The 18,807-nt window shown below is 43.4% G+C and overlaps 1 protein-coding gene across 5 annotated transcripts in view; it reads right to left on the bottom strand.

The window, feature by feature from the left end:
- The window catches only part of FER (FER tyrosine kinase), a 392,406-nt gene that overhangs the window by 351,707 nt on the left and 21,892 nt on the right, over positions 1-18,807 (bottom strand). For all 5 annotated transcript variants that reach the window (XM_045020435.1, XM_045020437.1, XM_045020441.1 and 2 more), the window contains one exon: positions 11,824-11,955. The gene's annotated coding sequence lies outside the window, so the exon portion shown is untranslated. Of the gene's footprint in view, positions 1-11,823; positions 11,956-18,807 lie in introns of those variants that run through there.

Here is an 18,807-nt window from a genome sequence, read left to right as displayed (position 1 = left end):
ACATACTATTTTTTCCCCCCACAGGATTCCTTGCTCATTCAGAAGGGATGGTGCTCACCAGATGGGCAAGAATTCAATATTTCTTTTTATCCTAATCAATCTGTGTGTGGCCCCATTCATTATTTACTGCACATCATCCAAATTATGCACTGAATACAGAATTAGTCAGGGTGGATAAAAATGATTTTAAAAAAAAATCAGAATGTTTTTAATTTAAATTGGATTTTTTGATAAAGTGCTTTTTGAGGAAAAAACCTATCTTAATTAAAACTCAAAGATATCTCATCATTGGCTAGGGATTATAAATTCTAATTCTATAGTATGAGACAATATATTCATGTAATGTTTAAGAAAAGTTTTGTAAATGGCTTCCAATAGTTAATGGTTTAGGGACCCAATCTTATGGGGTTACAGGGGCTTCTGTATAGATTATTTATGTTAATCTATCAATCTACCCAATGGGACTCAGTGCTCAGTCCAGAAGATACCATCAGAGATGCTTAGTTTTGCAGTTGTCAAACTGTGGATTTGTGTCTCCAGAGATAACATGCTTGTTAACAGCAAAAATGTTTTTAATATAAATAAATAAATAAATAATGGAGGTGAGAAATAACAGACCTCAACCCTATTGTCCCTCTGCAAATTTGTGTACACAGAGTCAATCCCTTACCTCTCTCTCTAAAAGTGCAAGTTTCAAAAATTAAATGAATAGAAGATTGGGGGCGGAATAGATCTGGACAAGGAGAAGACATCTGGAGATAAATGTGAGAAGGGAGGGACAGGCGATACAAACAAAGGTGAAACTGTTTGAGCAGCATATTCCAGAAGTCTTGAGGTCTTTCTGAGTGTAGCCTTCATTGATTTGAGATCTACCATACCATTCTCTCACTAGAAGGGAAAACTTATAATGGCAGTAGGCCGTAAAAGAGACCCAGTTTTGAAATATTTTAATTAAGATCCTCTACCTGTGGGTAAGAGAGGCATGCATGCAAAATGCAAACAGTGCAACAAAGAAATGCAAAGCCTGGTTTCCCAAATGAAACAACATCATGAGAAGTGTTCCTTCTCAGGAGGAAGCTGCGTTGAAGTTGAGGAAAGAAACATGTCTGAACATGCAGGATCTTCAGGTTGGTAAACTTTTTTATTTCATACTTCTTTCTTAAGGACTGCCTGTCTTCCTTCTGGACTATTCTTGAATTCTCGTGTTTGAGCAAAAAATATAGTTGTTACTCTATGGTACCATCACTTTAGATGCAGTTGTGATAAAAAATAAATAGCTGAAATATGTAGATCTTCCTTTTACAATTTCACCTTTAAAGTAGTACTGAGTCTCAGTGAATGCAATAAGTAATACTAAATGAGCAGTATGCTAATAATAATTAAATAACTGCATTGACTTATTTTGTTTAGGAGAATCCATCCTCAACATACAGGATTCTGAAGACTATACACCTTCAAGACCACATTTTCTATAGTTTCAGAGTTATCTGCCAATGATAGTGTTTCAGTCACATAATGTATGTCACGTAGCCACAGTAGATCACCTGTAGCAAAAAGAAAAAAAAAACTCCATCATTCAGAAACAAGCATAGATAAATTTGTGATAAGAACCAGCAGATTACAAAAAGAGATAGTTGATGAAAAAATTGCCCTGTGTTTATGCAACAAACTCTTCTTTCCGTATGACTGAGAACCCACACTTCATTAACATGGTTCAGTCATTAAGACCAGGATACAGTCCACCCAAAAGAGCAGATGTGGCAGGCAAATTGCTGGATAAAGTTTATGAAAGTGAAATTGAGCAGTGTGCAAAAGATCCTGTTTTACGTGCTTGTGTGACAACAGAAAAAGGGAATGTCTTCCTTACAGAAACAATTAAAACATCAGGAAATACACACACAGCAGAATACTTACAAGAAGTAGCAGTAAAAGCTATAACAAACTGTGGGGAAAAAATTCAAATCTCTAGTAGGCAGCTTAGTCACAGACAATGCTGCAAATGTATCCAAGATGAGAAGAAATTTAGAAGACAGTGAAGAGAGTCCCAAGCCAATAACACGGTTGCAGTGCTCATTTGATGTGCCTCCTAGCCAAAGACTTCAGTGTTCCAGAAGTAAAGACTAATGTTGTCAAAATTGCAAAATACTTCCATAACAACCACTTTGCAGCAGCTGCTCTGAAAAAAGTGGGAAGACCCAAGCTAACCCTCCCATAAGACGAGCAATACAACTCAGTAGTGGACTGTTTTGAGCACTATATAAAGAACTGGCCTAATCTGATGACAGTTTGTGAACAAAATCGTGAAAAAATAGATGGCACGGTCACAGCCAAAATTCTCCACATTGGGCTTAAAAGAAATGTTGACCACATGCTGAGTACCCTGAAGCCTATTTCTGTAGCCTTGAACAAAATGCAGGGAAATAGCTGTTTTATTGCTAACACTGTTGAAATTTGGAAGGAACTGAATGAGATCTTATTTAATGACAGAGTTAAATTACAAGCAATAAAAGAAATGAATAGGACAAGCTCTATCTCCAGCTCATTTTCTTGCAAATATTCTCAATACTCGGTACCAGGGTCAAATCTTAACTGCTGAAAAAGAGGAGGTGGCTATGACATGGACATCCAGCAATCATCCCTCCATAATGCCAACTATAATAAACTTCAGAGCTAAGGGTGAACAACTGAAGAAATAAGTTTGCTTATGATGTTTTAAAGAAAGTCACACCAGTGAACTGATGGAAGTCACTTAAGCACTTGGAATCAGAGACTGTTGAAGTGATAATCTCACTTTTAACAGCAGTAGCTTCTTCTGCTGGAGTAGAAAGAATATTTTCTTCCTTTGGACTGATTCATTCCAAATTGAGAAATCGTTTGGGACCTGAAAAAGCAGGAAAGCTTGTTTTTCTTGTCCAGATTATGAACAAACAGGAAAATGAAGGTGAAGACAACTGAGTTAGCTGCAGAAGCCAATATTTTAAGTTTCTCATGTTGACCTGGCTGACATAGTCAATTTAATTCTTTTTTTTTAATATTTCATTTAACAGTTTTAGTTAAAAACAATTTTAACAAAAACGAACCTGATTTTAAAAAACTTGAATGTTTAACTAAATTAAAAAATTCATATGCTTGTTTTGTTATAATATTATATGTTCGCTGTTGAAGAAAAAAATCCAGAATACATAACGTTGTTTTAGTTAAATAAAACAATTTAAATGTCTGTCTGCTGATGTTCTCCTCCTAATACAGCATGGCAAAAAAACCCTCCAAATATTAATGATTAACCTGTTGAATTGGAGATAGTTCACTTCCCGATGACTTCATAAATATCTGCTTCAATTACCTTTGGTAAATGAAATAACCAAACAATAATTCATTTTCTTATATAGCTGTAAAACTAATCTGAAAAGTTTTCAAAATAAACTTTAAAAATGTTGCTAGCAGCTTGAAGGGTGGGCCTGTCAGCTTTGCCAGGACGAGGTTTAGGTCCCTAGGAGGGATCGGTTCCTTTATCTGAGGGAACATCCTCTCCAGCCTTTGAGAAAACCAATTACCATTTCATGCGAAAAGACCAATGTGTTGTCAGCCTTAGGTCAGATGGCTGAAATGGCCACCAGGTGGACCTTAACTGAAGAAGAGGGCCAGACCTTGCTGTTTCAAGAGCAGAGGGTACTCCAAAATAAATTGCAATGAGGACTGTGTAGGTGGAACTCCGAGTTGGGAAGACCAGGTAAAGAATCATTTCCACTCTACCAGATAAGTTGCCCTGGGGTAGGCTTTTCTACTCCCTAGTACGATTCTACAAGCCTGCTCCAAGCAAGCTTGCTCTTCAGGATTCAGCCATGAAGGTTCCAGGCCGACAAATGAAGAGAACTGAAGTTCGGGTGGAGAAGCTGACCAGGGTCCTGGGTGGTCAGGTCAGGGTGCAGTGGGAGATGGATTGGGGGCTCCACTGGAAAGCTTCAGAGGGTGGTGAACCAGTGATGTCTGGGCCACACCAGGGTTATAAGGATGACCTGTACTCAATCCTGCTTGATCTTTGACAGAACCTTGTGAATTAATGTTATTGGGGAAAGGCAATAATAGAGGTGAGTTGCCTGGGCCAACAGGTAAGGCATCCATAAGAGAACCTGGGCTGTGGCCCTGCAGGGAGAAAAACTGATGGCATTTCCTGTTGCTCCTGCAAACAGATTTATAAGGGGAGCCCCCCTCCTCTAGAAGATGTCTCTTGACGTGTCCAGTCGAAGGAACCATTCGTGGTGAGTGGAAAGGGACCTGCTGAGGCGATCCACAAGTTGGTTCTGTGTACTCGGCATGTAAAATGCCTCTAGGTAGAGTGTAATGCAGAACTCCCACAGTCAGATTGCTTCCTGGCCCAGGGGGAAGAATGTGCTTCACCCTGCCTGTTGATGTAGTACATGGCGATTATACTGTCCATGAGAATCGATACTGCCTTGTCTGCAATGTGGGTTAAAAACGCCTGCCAGGTCAGGCGGACTGCACTGAGTTCTCTGGTATTGATATGGATTGAAAGCTCTTCTTGAGATGACAGGCCTTGAGTCCTGAGATGCCCAAGGTGGGCTCCCCAACCCAACACAGAGGCACGAAGATCAGATACATGGATGGTTGGGGCCTCAAAAAAGGTATTCCCACGCAGACTATGCCTTGATTCAACCACCAAGTCAGTGAGTTGAGGACTTGAGTGGGAACATAGGTATCATGTCCAGATGATGTTGCGAGGGTGAATATACCGCGGCCAACTAGGCCTGGAAAGATCTGAGATGTAGTCTCGCATGTTGTACCACATATGTGAATAATGCCATGTGGCCCAGAAGGCTCAAGCATATTCAGACTGTCATGGTCAGATGTGCCTGAAGGGAGCTTATCAGGTTCGAGATCGAGTGGAAACGATCCTCCAGAAGCAGGGTCTTCGCCTGTACAGGAGTCCAGAACCACCCCTATGAACTATATCCTTTGTACAGGGCTAAGGGTAGACTGCTGGCTGTTTATTAATAAGCCCAACACCTGGAAGGTCGATTGGATGAAATGGATGTCTGAGTCCACCTGAGTTCTGGACTGGCCCTTGATTAGCCAGTCGTCGAGATATGAGAAAATGTGAACTACCTTTCTCCTGAGGAAGGCCGCTACTACTGCCATACATTTGGTGAAGACCTGTGGGGCGGCCAACAGCCCGAATGGCAGAACTGCCAATTAGTAATGAGTCTGGTTTATGACAACACTTAGGAACCTTCTGTGCTTTGGAAAAATCTATATGTGGAAGTATGCATCTTTTAGGTTGAGGGCAGCATACCAATCCCCTGGATCTGGCAAAGGAATGATGGAAGCCAAGAAGACCATGCAGAACTTTAATCTCTTTAGGTAATGGTTGAACCACCGTAGGTCTAGGATCAGTCTGAGACTCCCCTTGGCTTTTGGGATTAGGAAGTAATGGGAATAAAACCCCTATCCTCTTAGATGGTGAGGAACCTCTTCCATGGCTTCCACCCAAAGGAAGGACTGGACTTCTTGTCCCAATATTTCTTCATAAGAAAGGTCCCTAGAGGGACAGGGAGGGTGGGTGGACAAAAATTGCAGGGTATAACCTAATTCTATTGTGTTTGGATCCCAATGGTCCAAGGTAATATGGTTGCAGGCATTGAGGAAGTGGGACAGTCAGATGGAAAACAAAAGGGTAACTGGATCCAGAATTGAGGGGATTGAGATGTCAGCCTCAAGCATGTCATCAAAACAAGTGCTTCGAAGTTGCCGAATGTCTAGGGACAGAATGTAACAGCCTTAAGGAGGAGGTTGGTGTATAGGGTTTATGCCAGAAGTCCTTTCTCCTCCTCCACTGGTCCTGTCTGGGAGGCTGCACGAAATAGCATCAAACCTGCTGAGGCCTGTAGCATCTTCTGGCTGCTGCCAGACTATACAGACCCAGAGATTTCAGGGTCGCCTTAGAGTCCTTAAGTCTGTGCAATTTGGTGTCTGTTTTCTCTGAAAAGAGACAGGATCCTTTGAATGGGAGGTCCTGGAGGGTTTGCTGCACCTCTTGAAGAAACCTCGAGAACTGTAATCATGAGCTCCTGCACATGGTAACAGCCATAGCCATTGATCCGGTCACAGAATTGGCAGAGTCTAAGGCTGCATGCAGGGAGGCCCAGGCTACTATCTTCCCTTCTTCAACAAATGAAGAGAACTCCTGTCTGGCATCTTGGGGAAGCATGTCCTTAAATTTTTGCGTCACCTCCCACATATTAAAATAATGGCAACATAGCAAAGCTCACTGATTCACTATTCAGTATCCCTGATGATGCCACAGCACAACTGGTTGCTGAGCTCTGTGCCTTTATCCTCACACACAACTATTTCAAATTTGATGACAATATATACCTCCAGATCAGTGGCACCGCTATGGCCCCACAATATGCCAACATTTTTATGGCTGACCTGGAAGAAAGCTTCCTCAGCTCTCATCCACTCACGCCCCTTCTCTACCTCCATTTTCATCATCTGGACCCATGGGAAGGAGACTCTGGAAAAATTCCACCATGATTTCAACAGCTTCCACCCCACCATCAACCTCAGCCTGGACCAATCTCATAGACTTAAGGTCAGAAGGGACCATTATGATCATCTAGTCTGACCTCCTGCACAATGCAGGCCACAGAATCTCACCCACCCACTCCTGTAACAAACCTCTAACTTATGTCTGAGTTACTGAAGTCCTCAAATCGTGGTTTAAAGACCTCTAGGTACAGAGAATCCTCCAGCAAGTGACCCGGGCCCCACGCTGCAGAGGAAGGCGAAAAACCTCCAGGGCCTCTGCCAATCAGCCCTGGAGGAAAATTCCTTTCCGACCGCAAATATGGTGATCAGTTAAACCCTGAGCATGTGGGCAAGATTCACCAGCCAGCACCCAGGAAAGAGTTTCTGTAGTAACTCAGATCCCATCACAGACCATTGGGCATATTTACCTGCTAATAATCAAAGATCAATTAATTGCCAAAATTAGGCTATCCCATCATACCATCCCCTCCATAAACTTATCAAGCTTAGTCTTAAAGCCAGATATGTCTTTTGCCCCCACTGCTCCCCTTGGAAGGCTGTTCCAGAACTTCACTCCTCTAATGGTTAGAAACCTTCATCTAATTTCAAGTCTAAACTTTCTAGTGTCCAGTTTATATCCATTTGTTCTTGTGTCCACATTGGTACTAAGCTTAAATAATTCCTCTCCCTCCCTGATATCTATCCCTCTGATATATTTATAAAGAGCAATCATATCTCCCCTCAGCCTTCTTTTGGTTAGGCTAAACCAGCCAAGCACTTTGAGTCTCCTTTCATAAGACAAGTTTTCCATTCCTCGGATCATCCTAGTAGCCCTTCTCTGTACCTGTTTCAGTTTGAATTCATCCTTCTTAAACATGGGAGACCAGAACTGCACACAATATTCCAGATGAGGTCTCACAGGAGGTCCACTTCCTAGACATCATGGTGCAAATAAGTGATGGTCATGTTAACACCATCCTATATCGAAAATCCACCGACCGCTATGCCTACCTTCATGCCTCCAGCTTCCATCCCAGACACACCACACGATCCATTGTCTACAGCCAAGCACTGAGGTACAACCGCATCTGCTCCAACCCTTCAGACAGAGACCAACACCTACAAGATCTTCACCAAGCATTCTCAAAACTACGATACCCGCACGAGGAAATAAGGAAACAGATCAATAGAGCCAGACGTGTACCCAGAAGCCTCCTACTGCAAGACAAGCCCAGGAAAGAAACCAACAGGACTCCACTGGCCATCACATATAGTCCCCAGCTAAAACCCCTCCAACGCATCATCAGGGATCTACAACCCATCCTGGACAATGATCCCTCACTTTCACAGACCTTGGGTGGCAGGCCAGTCCTCGCCCACAGACAACCCGCCAACCTGAAGCATATTCTCACCAGTAACTAAACACTGCACATTTTCAGTGGCACTCACTGCCCAGGTCCTGGCCACCGGGTTCGGGGGTGCTCTGCATTTTAATTTAATTTTAAATGAAGTTTCTTAAACATTTTAAAAGTCTTATTTACTTTACATACAACAGTAGTTTAGTTATATATTATAGACTTATAGAAAGAGACCTTCTAAAAACGTTAAAATGTATTACTGGCACGCGAAACCTTAAATTAGAGTGAATAAATGAAGACTCAGCACACCACTTCTGAAAAGTCGCTGATCCCTGGTCTATAACAGCTATGTTCCACTAAAATTACTTAGCTGTATGATATGAAAATCCATTTACTTCATGAAAAAACTCGCAAAGATACAGACAGACATCTTCCTCTCCACGTGCAAACAGATGGACATCATAACAAACGGACTGAAGGTAAAAAATCCATTACAAATCGACATACTCAATGACTATGGTGAGAGATTATGCCACACACTGTCAAAGAAACTGAGGAACCACCTGAGCAGCATCCTGTACGGCAAACAGGAGAAGATCAAGAATGAGCTCTCAAAACTGGAGATTCTCATATAAAAACCAACCTTCCACACAAAATTCCACATGGCTGGACTTTACAAAGACAAGACAAGCCATTTACAACACACACTTTATTTCTCTACAGAGGAAAAAGGACAGTAAACTATCTAAACTCCTACATGACACAGGCGGCTACAACAGTGGTACCCTTAACTCACCCAACAATATTGTTAATCTATCCAACCACACACTTAGCCTGACAGAAGAGTCTGTCCTATCTTGGAGACTCTCTTTCTGCTCCACCACCATCACGTACCTGATACAGTTCTGCGGTGATCTGGTGACAGTAGGCTTCCATCTCCTACTCAAGAAATATTTTCAACAACCCACTGAACAGAGCACTGACCTACAGGAACCCTCCTACCAACACTACAAGAAGAATTCTGTGTGGACTCCTCCTGATGGTCGAAATGACAGACTGGACTTCTACATAGAGTGCTTCCACAGACGTGCACAGGCTGAAATTGTAAACAAACAGCATCACTTGCCCCATAACCTCAGCTGTACAGAATGCAACGCCATCCATAGCCTCAGAAACAATTCTGACATTATAATCAAAGGGGCTGACAAAGAAAGTGTTGTAGTCATCATGAACAGGTCGGATTATGAACAGGAGGCTGCCAGGCAACTCTCCAACACCACATTCTACAGGCCACTATCCTCCGATCCCACTGAGGAATACCAAAAGAAATTACACCATCTTCTCAAGAAACTCCCTGCTACAGCACGGGAACAAATCTACACAGACACACCCCTAGAGCCTCGACCAGGGGTATTATATCTTTTACCCAAGATCCATAAACCTGGAAATCCTAGACGCCCCATCTCATCTCAAGCATTGGCACTCTTACAGCAGGATTATCTGGCTATTTGGAATCTCTCCTCAGACCCTACACTACCAGCACTCCTAGCTATCTTTGAGACCCCACCGACTTCCTGAGGAAACTACAATGCATTGGTGATCTTCCTGAAAACACCATCCTGGCCACCATGGATGTAGAAGCTCTTTACACCAATATGTCACACAAGGATGGACTACAAGCTGTGAGGAACAGTATCCCTGACGAGGCTCCGGCACACCTGGTGGCTGAGCTTCGTGAAGCAAATACTCACCAGCAACTACACACCACACCACAGAAACACTAACCCAGGAACCAATCCCTTTAACAAACCCCATTGCCTTCTCTATCCCCGTATCTACTCTAGCGACACCATCATAGGACCCTGCCACACCATCAGAGGCTCATTCACCTGCACATCTACTAATGTGATATATGCCATCTTTTGCGAGCAATGCCCCTCTGCCATGTAAATTGGCCAAACTGGACAGTCTTTATGTAAAAGGATAAATGGACACAAATTAGACATCAGGAATAGTAACATACAAAAGCCAGTAGGACAACACTTCAATTTCCCTGGACACTCAATAACAGATTTAAAAGTAGCCATTCTTCAACAAAAAAAACTTCAAAAACAGACTTCAAAGAGAAATTGCAGAACTACAATTCATTTGCAAACTTAACACCATCAATTTGGACTTGAATAGGGACTGGGAGTGGTTGGCTCACTACAAAATCAATTTTCCCTCTCTTGGTATTGACACCTCCTCATCAATAATTGAGAGTGGACCACATCCACCCTGACTGAATTGGCTTTCAACATTGGTTGTCCACTTGTAAGGTAACTCCCTTCTCTTCATTTGCCTATATATATTTATGCCTGTATTTTCACTCCATGCATCTGAAGAAGTGGGTTTTTTACCCATGAAAGCTTATGCCCAAATAAATCTGTTAGTCTTTAAGGTGCCACCGGACTCCTCGTTCTTCCACTGAAACAATGAAACTGATGATCAAAAATGGGAAACTAGTAAATGAGGGGGAGACAGACTTTTCTCACTATCTGGCCCACAACTATGAACTTCACTCTCACAACACTTTAGAATGATCATGAAACTGCTGGAATGTAAGAAACACTCCTTTGACTCTGCTTTTCCACAATAACCACACATTCAAAATATTATCTGTATTATATAGAAAAAAAATCCAATTGTCAATAACAAATATTTGTCTAACTTTTGACTGTGCCCTTTCTTCCTTCGCTTTCCTCTGTCACGTGTCATCTTAAAAGAGTAAGCTCCTCCGGGCAGGGACCATGTCACATTATATATTTGTGCAGTGCCTATCACAAAACCAAACACCACAGCCCTGCCTCTGCCCTGAGGCCTCGCTCCTTCCCAGAGACCCTGCCCGCCACTCACTACATTCCCCCTTCCTGAGTGGCTCACTGTCCCCCACCCTCACTCACTTTCACTGAGCTAGGGTAGGGGGTTGGAGTGCGGAAGGGGGTGAGGCTCTAACTAGGAATGCGGGCTCCATGGTGGGGCCAGAAATGAGGGGTTCAGGGTGCAGGAGGGGGATCCAGCCGGGCAGAGGGGCTGAGGGATTAGGAGTGCATGAGGGGGCTACAGGTTGAGGCAGGGGGTTGCGGTGCAGGAGGACGTACAGGCTCTGGGCTGGAAATGCAGGCTCTGGGGTAGGACCAGGGATGAGGGGTATGGGCTATAGGAGGGGGCTCCAGGTTGCGGGGGGGGGGGGGGGCTCAGGGTTGGGGCATAGGCTTACCTCGGGCAGTTCTGGTGAGCAGCACAGCAAGGCTAAAACAGGAGCCCTGCCTGTCTGGGCTCCACGTGCCCCGGAAGCAACCAGCAGGTCCAGTTCCTAGGCAGTGAGGCCAGGAGGCTCTGCGCACTGCTTTCGCCCACAGGCACCGCCCCACCCAGCTTCCATTGGCCAGGAGTACAGAGCCGGTGCTCGGGGCAGGGACAGAGCGCAGAGCCCCCCCGCCTAGGAGACGGACCTGCTGGCCGCTTCTGGGGCGCAGCACGGTGCCAACCAGGACAGGTAGGGACTAGCCTGCCTTAGTGCCACAGCACCACAAACCAGACTTTTAATGGCCCAGTCAGCGGTGCTGACCGGAGCCGCCAGGGTCCCTTTTTGACAGGGTGTTCTGATCAAAAACTGGACACCTGGTCACCCTAGCCCTCTAGGAGTCATTGTAATATAAACATTCTAAAAACAAAATAAAATAAGAAATTCCTTCCATTTGGGAGATGGACAAAAAAGAATCCCATATATTTCTTTTTAGAAAAGTACTACATTATACAGTAAATTGGAATGGTAAGGACAATTATGAGATGACAAATTTTACGATGACTAATGGTAAAGTGATCAGCTGACTTTCAGCTCAGGCTTACTAGCAGAAGGTAAAAGTTCACATACCTTTTTAAGTGTTGATGTTCTACAGAGGTATCCTTAATCCTGTGCTCCAGTGTTCAAATCTTCTGACTGTTCCTTTTCTTCACCTCTTCTCTTTTTTAAAAAAAATAATGTCCTTTAAATTCCAAAGGAACTCTGTGTAAAAACAGACATTTATTTTTTCATCTATTTTACTGAACTCTTTAGTCCTTTACAATAATTTAAACTTCAACTAGATCATTTGCATTTTCAGATTGTTTCATGTCTTCAACTGATAAAGGGCTTGGAGGAAACAGAAGGAGCAAAGTTTATTCTAATGACCAGGAGCCATATCTGCCACCAGTTTCTATACGGAACTCCAAGTGAAGAAAACAGTTTTGCTTAAATATATATGACACAGAATGGTTACAATAGCTAGACTGCCTGAATTTACTGGAAGTAGAAAGGCTTATTTTTATTTTTTTAAGTGGTATTTCATTCTGTTAACTGGAAATCAGATAATTGACTGTAACCCTGCAAATACATTTGAAATAAAACAAAATTTAGTACAATAAAAGTGTGCAAAGAGCAACTCCTTACCCTATCCTCAACAATATACACAGGTTCTCTCCTCCCCGCTTCCATGCTGCTTTGGCTTTACAATAACTCATACACTGTAACACAAACACTTAAGACTAAATTTCCTTCTCAAGATTGGGGTTTCCCTTCAGAACCTCCTCTCTCCTAGTGCCCTCTGCTAAGAGAGAGCATTCCACTTACTTCATTTCCTAATTGGGCCAATTCACCAACGTGAATCTCCAGTAATTACCCTGAACAGAGTTTTAGCTTTCAGCAGAAGAGCCTTGCATTCCTAGATAGGGTCTTCGAATTTGCCACTCTACTAAAGACAGACCACTTACTTAGCATACACACATCACAGTAATTGACAAAAAATATGTATATGGATTTGTATAATTTTTAGTGTGTTTACAAACTGCATGGGACATGTAGGAGCTGGATTTTATAATGTACTATAAGAATTAATGTATGATTTGAATTCATTCTGTTAGCCATCCTTTTTGAATAGCTGAAAGGAATGACAGACCAGAACAATCCTTCTGACTGATTATGGTCACCTTTTGTTTTAGGATAAGTTATAATGTCTACTATGGTTTCCTATATGTATTACAAATTAGGCATCTAGTTAAATATACATTTCTTTGTTTTAAGGTTTAGTAAGTAAGAGACAGGATTCTCTACTGTGTCTATGTTAAGTAGATTAGAAAAAAACATTGAAGGCAAGGTTTTATTTGCAATGCCTTTTTGCTCGATATAAAATACTACTGTTTGTATTCTCAGTCTGTTTGTGTGAACGAGGATGTATGCATCAGGAAAAGATAAGGTGTAAAGGCCACTGTTATAGCCAGAGTCAAGGAAGAAAAAGTAAAGAGACTTAAAGGTCATCAAAGGATCATCAACGCACATCCATAATGAAAGGCAGATTGATGACCCTGAGGTAAATGCTGGCACCCCGAGGACAATTGATTAAATCAGAACAAAGGACAGGATGACCCTCTTGGAGGTGTATTGGAATGTTTACATCAATTAAGAAGTAATCGGTCCATAGACTTCAACAAAGGAAAAAAAACTATAAGAACCAGGGTGCTTGGCCATGGAACTTGGGTTCGTTTTGCCATGCTCCAGGAGCATCGGCTCACGACCGACAAGAGCCCAGCTCCACACTCGTGCTCAATCTAACTGGTCATTAAATTGAGTCAAGCTACAACAGACTGGTAACTATGAACACCACTGGCAGGACTCTGTGGGCTTGACTACACTTGCAGATGTGCAGCGCTGGGAGTTACAGCTGTGTTCGTACAGCTGTGTAGGGAAAGTGCTGGTGTGTGGCCACACTCACAGCTACCAGCGCTGCAGTGTGGCCACATTTGCAGCGCTGTTGGGAGTGGTGCATTATGGGCAGCTATCCCAGCGTTCAAGTGGCAGCAACGTGCTTTTCAAAAGAGGGGGGTGGGGTGGAGTGTGACAGGGAGCGGGGGAGAGAGAGAGAGTGGATTTTTGGAGCCGACACTGTGTGTCAGCTCCCTGCCTTGCAAAATCTGAACATTTCCTCGACCCCTCATTCACTCTTAACTGCAAATAGCCTGCAGACCAGATAAGCATCTGCTCCAATGGACTCCCTTTCTCCCCCCCCCCCCCCGCTGTTTCTCTCCTCAAGCAAACACTAAGCTGTAGACATTCATCCCCCTGCCTGCCTCATTCACAGCACGGTAGTGGGTTATCTCAATTGATTGTTCACAGTCAGTTACAGATTGATCACAGCAAACAAGAGCTGTGTTTGTTTTTTAGATAAGCAGCTCCCGGAGCCCCGAGTTCACAACAAAACAAAGAGAGGCATCATAACAAAACAGAGAGAAATTTAGTTAAAAGCATTCTGGGATATCTCCTAATACCCTGGAGGCCAATAACAGCGCTGGTGTGTGGCCACACTTGACGAGCAGTGCTGCATCACCAGCGCTGCACTCGTTATACCCCAAGCAGATCAGGTGTACAGCCAGCGCTGCAGCCAGGGAGTTGCAGCGCTGGATGTGCCTTGCAGATGTGGACAGTGTTGGTGTCATTAAGCATAACTCTAGGTAACTCAGGAAGATGGAAAACCACAGTATTAATGAAGCCTTTCTGTACCAGGCCTGAATGAATCAGGGTTGATGCTAAGCTTGTCCAAACCACTTCCATGTTGGACTCTGATTAACCTTGCAAGTCAAAATTAAGAATGAAATGTGTAACTGCTCCTTATCAGTGCAACATTGGCAGCAGAAAATAGTAAAAAGGGGCCCTACTTATGTTTAGTTTAAAAAAAGAAGGAGGGGAGGGGAAACAAAGTAATAAATCCAGAAGTAAACCAACCTAACAGCCTTGAAAAGTTACGAAATAAATTGTTTGCTGTCAAGGATGATTTAATTGTTAACTAAACAATGTGTATACTATATAGAAGGGGGAGGAGAATAGTGGGGGGTAATAAGAATACCTAGTTAAAGTCATGTATAAAAAAAAACACACAGCTTGCATCTGTGTGCAGGATTTAAGATTGTAATGTCTCCCTTGCACTTTATTTGGGCTCAAATAAACTTTTTCTGCATTCTCCACCCTGGTGTAATAATTAGTGCGACGCACACCGGGCAACGAACCACTGTTTGCTGCCTCAGCCCTTTTGGGCCGGCAACAACAGTTACTAAGTTGCAGCGCTGTAAAGCCTCCACCAGCACTGCAACTCTCCAGTGTAGCCAAGCCCTCAGTGTGTGTGTGACTGAAAAGCATATGCTAACTGTTGTATTCTCAATAAATGCTGTGTATTTACCTTCCTCTATAAAGATCCCATGTGCTTTGTATGAGCATAACAGACAGACATAATCAAATGGCGTGTGTCAAATATGTATTACATACTTAAGTGTTGCATAATATCACAAGTATACCTAAACAAAGATAAATCTAAACTAGGATTTTCAAAGAAGCCTAAGGTTCTTATGCACCCAGCTCCCAAGTCTCCTTGGCAAGAAAGGCTGCAGAGGCTGCTTACAATCTGATTGACCATGCTAGCATCCTATTCAATGTAGTTATATTAGGCATGTCATAGCACAAATGTATACAGAAGGAAATCCACGATAAGATTCTTTGAGAAGAAACTGGAAAGGCCCTTCATTTTGTCTGCAATTGCCAAGAACAACTGCAAGGATGATCTAAATGGTTTAGTCCTGTCCAAGTAAAATGTTAATGCCTTCCTAACATCTAATGTGTGGAGTCTTTCTTCATCCCTGTGAGCATGAGGCTCAGGGAAGAAAGTTGGTAAATATATTGCCTGACAGATGGAAATGTGAGAAACCACATTGGTAAGAAATTTCAAATAAGGGAGTAGGTACAACTTGTCCTCGTAGAAGGCTGTGAACACAAGGTCAGACCCTAGACCTCTTAATTCACCCTTAATTATTGGCCCAGGTGATTGCCACCAAAAGGCAACATTCAGCGAGAGATGGAACAACAAACAAGTAGCCAACAGCTGAAAAGTAGAACCCATTAATTTTGTTAACACCAGGTTCAAGGGCAATCCTCTACTTCGGGACGTAACCAGTCCAAACCCTTCAAAAACACAGTGACGTGGGACTGGAGAAAAGTGATCAATTGGAGGATGAAAAGATGAAATAGCTGCTAGATGGACCCAAATGGAACCAAAGACAAGGCCCTGCTCTTTCAGAAATAACAAACAGTCCAGCATGTGTTGTATCAGAGCTCAGACCAGCAAAACCCCTTTCTGCTGGGACTAGATGGAGAGTCTCTTCCACTTCACCAGGTAAGTATACCTAACATGAGGTTTTCTACTAGTTAAGACATTTTATAGCTCCTTTGAACAGATCTTCCTCTGATGTGCTAACTATACACTATCCAGGCTGTGAGATGAAAGACCTTCAGACTGGAATGGAGGAGGCAACCATGGTCCCGTGAGATCACATCTGGGTTCATGGGCAACGTCAATGGATACCTGATTGAGAGGTTCAACAGTGGAAAACAAACATTAGTGAGACCACAGTGGTACTATGAGTATCACAAGAGCATGATCCTGTTTTATTTTTAACAATACTCTGGGTAGGAATGGAACCAGAGGGAACACACACGTGAGCTTATCTGTCCAGGTTAATAGGAAAGCATCCAAGATGAATCCTGGCTTGTGACCAGCTCATGAACAAAACTGAGACACTTCCTGTTGATTTTTTTGCAAACTGGTCTATGTGGGGAACCTCTCACAGCTAGAAAATGAACCTGTAGATATCTGAGTAAAGAAACGACTTTCTGTGGCTGGTAAAAAACCTGCTCAACCCATCTGTCAGACAGTTCTGGATACCCAGAAGGTGGGAAGTTTCATGATGTACTGAACTGGTAATATAAAAGTCCCACAGAAGCATTGCCTTTTGGTATAGCCAGGTCGATCTGGCCCCTCCCTAGCTATTCACATAGGGACAATACAGCAGCCATAGTCTAAGTACTAGTAAATTCCTTCTCTTGACATAGATAAGGGATGCATGACACACTAGTCAAATGGCTCTCAATTCTCTTACATATATATGCAGAGTTAAGTCCTGGCCAGCACATAGCCATTGAGTATGCAGGGATCCCAGCTAAAACCCTAACCCAGGGTGGAAGCACCTGTAACCAGAGTTAGAGTACATTGTAAGGCAGCAAATGGTAATTCTGCACACACATTGGATGGGTCTGTCCACCCACCCAAAAAGGCTAAGACTCATGTGGGCACCTGAAGCATCATGTGAAGAGGATGATGGACCCAGGAATATACTGAGCTCAGCCACCCCTGCAGCTTCCTGAGATGCAGCGTGGCTCACTGAACCACATTTAAGTACATGATGCCAAACGGTCCAGAAGTCTGAGACAATTCCATATTCTTCTGGTAGGATGGGTCTTCGTGTCTGAAGAAGTGACCAATATCATCTGGAACCAGGATTGTGGGAGGAATGCCTTACTTCTATAGACTCCAAGATTTCTCCTATAAACTTTATCCTTTGTGAAAGCGATAGGATTGACTTTTCCTTGACAACAAACAATCCTAATGCACCGAAATGCACTGGATTACGGTTATGCTGGACAGCACCTGGCCCCTAGATTGGCCTCCTATCCACCAGCCATCTAGGTACAGAAACACTCAAATTCCTGGATTTCCTCGGGAATGCTGCCACCGCTGCCATGCACTTTGTGAACACATGTGGGGCTGCAGACAGGCCAAATTGCAGGACTGCAAACTGACAGTGAAAATGGATGATTATAAATCTGAGTAATTTGCTGTGGCTTTGGTGCATCACTACATGAAAATAAGCATCCTTTAAGAAGCGGGCAGCATATCAGTCACAAGGTTCCAGGGAAGGGATAACAGAAGCCAGTGACCATGCAAGAGCTTATTTTCTTTAGGTATTTGTTGAGCTTTCACAGGTCTAGTATGGGTCTAAAACCTCCTTTGTTCTTGGGATTAGGAAGTAGCAAGAATAAAACCCTTTCCCCTGTATAATAGAGGAACTGCCTTTATGATTCCCAAAAGAGAAGAGACTGTAGTTCCCAAAGCAGAACTTCATTGTGAGAGTGGTTCCTGAAAAGAGACAGTGAAGGGAGGCTGGAGGGGGAGGAGGAGGGAATGAAAATAAACTAAAGGATATATCCCAATTCCACTGTGCTTAAGACCCCTGGTTTGAAATGATGCCAGTCCAAACACTTAGGAAGTGGGGAAACACCACAGTAGGAGAAACTGGCAAACTGGTAGGTTGTCCTCGACAAGCATTTCAAATTGACTGCTTGGTATTTCCAAGCTGCGCGCATGAACTGCCAGCAGATGAAAGAATAGGTGGAGGAATAGTTACTCCTGTAACTTTTTCCTTTCTTCCTAGGCTGGTCTTGGTAGTGAGGCCTAAAAGAAGCATAATGATGAGGCTGCTGTGGACAGAACTCCTTCTTCTTTAATATTGGTATTGTGACAAAGTTCCTCGTCTACCTTGGTGGGTCCTGCGCTTATTGGTGGATTTGCTCACCTCACAGATTTACCCTGTGGGTCAGGAAACAGCCTAGAGACCTTCCCCTCTGGTAGAAGCCACAGTCCAGGTCAATTCTTCTGTGTTTGATCAGGAGGTGGGAGGTTTGGGGGGAACCCGGGCCCGCCCTCTACTCTAGGTTCCAGCCCAAGGCCCTGTGGACTGCAGCTGTCTAGAGTGCCTCCTGGTACAGTCGTACGACAGCTACAACTCCCTGGGCTACTTCCCCATGGCCTCCTCCCAACACCTTCTTTGTCCTCACTACCGGACCTTCCTCCTGATGTCTGATAACACTTGTACTTCTCAGTTCTCCAGCAGCACGCCTACTCACTCTCAGCTTCTTGCGCCTCTTGCTCCCAGCTCCTCACACACACTTCCTCTCCTCTGTCTCCCTGGCTTCCCCTGGCCTGACTGGAGTGAGCCCTTTTAT

The sequence above is a fragment of the Mauremys mutica genome, chromosome 6 (genome assembly GCF_020497125.1).
Source record: "Mauremys mutica isolate MM-2020 ecotype Southern chromosome 6, ASM2049712v1, whole genome shotgun sequence".
Lineage (NCBI taxonomy): Eukaryota > Metazoa > Chordata > Testudines > Geoemydidae > Mauremys > Mauremys mutica.
Note: the sequence above shows the minus strand (reverse complement) of the source record. Positions and strands in the feature narration are given on the sequence as shown.